Source organism: Sus scrofa, chromosome 13 (assembly GCF_000003025.6).
Source record: "Sus scrofa isolate TJ Tabasco breed Duroc chromosome 13, Sscrofa11.1, whole genome shotgun sequence".
NCBI lineage: Eukaryota > Metazoa > Chordata > Mammalia > Artiodactyla > Suidae > Sus > Sus scrofa.
In genome coordinates this window covers 161,369,762-161,373,211 of record NC_010455.5, presented here as the reverse complement: position 1 = coordinate 161,373,211, position 3,450 = coordinate 161,369,762, and positions in this window count along the sequence as shown.

The following is a 3,450-nucleotide window of genomic DNA, read 5'->3' as shown; positions in this document are numbered from 1 at the left end:
TGACGTGCCATAGTTCAGGTATCTGTTCGGCTCTCTCTCTGCTTTTCAGATCTCTAGACACTGTGAACTCCGTTATCTTCTCAATTAGTTGCTTTCAGGGTGTTCCCTTTCTCTTCCAGTGCCTTCTGGAATGCCAATTGGTCCCATATTCCCTTCTTCACTCTCTTCTTCTCTTCTTTTACCCAGTTATTCTGAAATTCTTGCTGTTATTGGAGGTTTATTTTCTTCTGCCAGCAATTTGTTGCTTTTCTGTTTGTTCATTTGTAGTGTGGTATTTTGGGGTTTCTGGGAGAGGCGGCAATCCCCTACTCTTCTGCCATCTGCCTTCCCCCCCTTCAAGAATTCATTTTGTGGTTTCCTTATGTTTATGATAATATGGATTAATCTTGTTTGAGGCGGTTCTAAATCAGCCTTTTAAATGACAAGGTAGCAATTCCTTAATTTTCTTTCTGTTTAAAAAAATAAAGGACATTCTACTAATCTCAGTGAGTTTTGGTATTGGAATTGTCCAGAGTATAAAAACATATGTGTGGTACATATTATATGTGTGTTGTGTGGTGTTGTTGGTATTAATATATTATATCCCACACACCCCACCCGTATATTATAATCTATCATATGTATCTAAATCGATATCTTATATATCTATAATACAAAACATTGTTATAAGTAACTGTGTCACATATTTACTGTTCATATATGTCCCATCTTGGTATTGCAGACAGAGACTTCGGAACTGTATGTTGGTTTTAAAGCTTGAGATAGAGGGCTAATTATAGATATTCTGTCATGTCTGAAAACTGAGAATGAGAGCACTGAGGGCAAACTAAGATTCACTAATTCTAACTTAATCAGTCTTCTCTACTTTTTGTTCCACTCAGGCCCACATGGGTAATATGATCATGAATTAGTCACAATCAGTACTCATTATTTTATAAACACTCAAACACAAAATAAATTGTCTAACAATATATAGGCATCCCTAGCCAGCTCAACTTGACACATAGTATTCAGTCTCCCTTGCCACTTGATGCCATACACAATTCCTTAAACTGTATATAAAACTTAAATGAGAACATAGCACACCTAGGCCAAGTGGCAAGGCAGAGACTGTGAGTCATGCTCTCGCATGGACTACACAACATTAAAACGTTTAGGATCAAACTATTAATAGAAGACCGAATCAAACAGATATATCTTCTACAACTAAAGATAAAAAGAAGGAATCCCCACAGACAGAAGGGAATAAGCAGTTGTATGTCAATACACATGTCCTCAGTGAGTGATCCACACTTAGGGAGGAATAATTCAATTGCAGAGTCTTCTCCAGAGTGAGAGGCTCCCCCTGGCATTTTTACAGGAATGGTTCCTGAATGTTTGCTGTTAATGCCCCATATCCTTTTGACATCAGAGTTGGTTAAAGACCCATTTCTAAATTCATACAAATATCAACAGATGTCCCCACGGCTCAGGACTGGCCCACACACCCAGCACCAGGCACTAAATATGGAATCCCTGGCTCTGCAGTCAGAGAGCCAGGCCACAGATCATCACCAGTGAGAGGCCGCCTAGGCACTCTTGGCCAGGTTCCAACCAATGGCTGGCTGAGATGAATTATGTTAATAACATGTATCCAAACAATTTCTGACATCAGAACATTTCTGATGAATTAGCGAATGAACATTTTCAACTCAGAACTTTGAAAAAATTTAAAATTGTTTGAATACAAAAAGACCCTCAAATTCCGTGTAAAATGTTAAGAACGAGCTAAAGTGGGTATCATACTCCTATTTCAGGACTAACTACAAGGCTACATATCAACCGTATAGTACTGGCTGAAACGGTACACTAGAGCGTGAACGCAAGAAGTCAGAGGGGGTGAGACCACTTCCATTTCCACCCTTGTTCAATACATGTATTGAAGTGATGTAAATATTACGTTTTCTGATAACTTTGAGTTTTATGGTATTGTCATCCAATATGTGTATACTAAATTCTAAAAGTCTTCATTATTCTTTCTTGAACTAGTTGCTGCAAGGATTTTAGGGAACAGGGTTATAGCTAATTTTCATAAATGAATTCTTTACCACCTTCATTTCTGTGAAGTGTAATTCCTGTCAAGCATGCTGTATGATCTCTGACAGGGATGAAACTTCTCTAGGTTCACAGATAGGTGTTTTGGTGGAAGCATGATGACAGGCGGAAGAAAATCTGTATCTAGGTGTTCTATTTCATACGAATAAAACACTGATCTATTCAGGTGGAAAATGTCAAGTATCAATCTTCAAGATAGCGGATGATCACCCAAGACTAGTACATTTAATATTAGTATTGCTTTCTGTGCTGGCAGTGGACCACTCAGAAATTGGCCTTGCACAGCTGGCCATGCTGAATCAGTCCATGTGCTGAGCCCAAGCATAACTTCATCGCTCCATGGCTCATTTTTACAGGCTCATTTTAAGGAGGAGAGGTATCACTGAAGAATGATGTCATTGTTTGTCAGAGATGCGTTCTCTAGCCATTTGATCTTTAAGTCTTTCTTTCTGAGTCAACTTTAGTGACATTTCATGTGGGACAAAAAATATTCAAGAGTCTCTCTTCATTTAGAAGAATTATCCAATTTTCTTTTGCAGGTTTCCTTGTATAGATTTTCCAATATCATTCTTCAATACTATCTCCAGCTAAACCATGCTAAAAGCCATGATCATATATTCATCATATCTTCTCCCTAGAGTAGAACACTTCAAGTTTTGCCCATTATAGTTATTCCTCACACATCCTACATGGATGTCACAGAGAATGGTATAGTGCAGTTCTCCACTCTCAAAGGGTGGCTTGTACAGATTCACTGGAAACAGTCCAGGTAATATTTCCTATTATTTGATTACAGAGACACGTCCACACCATCATGGCGGCAGCCTGGATAAGAGAAACTTACGTAAGGGTGCCCTCGGGTTTGCTCAGACCAGAGAGTGACATACCCTTCCCACTTGAAAGGAAAAACCTTGATCCTTCATTTTGTAGCTTGGGTCATATACACCAGTGCTATGAAATGCAGCTACTATATCCCATGAAAACGTGTGGTGCCTGTAAGCATCGGTCCTAATAGGGCCATAGCTTACCAGCGTTTATTTCTCCCAGGAATAGTTATTGTGTGGATGGCAGGGCTTTGCTCAACCTAAGTCTGTCCAGAGTTTAACCTACCAGACCTCCCAAGGCTCAAGAGCATTCCTTATTGCCACTACACTCTGAGCACCATTTCTTCTGTCTGGGGATTGCCTTTAAGTGACAGAACTGCGTGCATGCAGCCCCTTTCCTGCAAGCCTTCTGCTGTATGCCCCACTAAACTAGCAGCTTTTCTGGTACTTGGCAATTGTTGAAAGCACACCCAGAGGAATTGGTGTTTGCTCTAAATCACACAGGTGTCAAGGTGTTTTCCTCTTTTGGTGT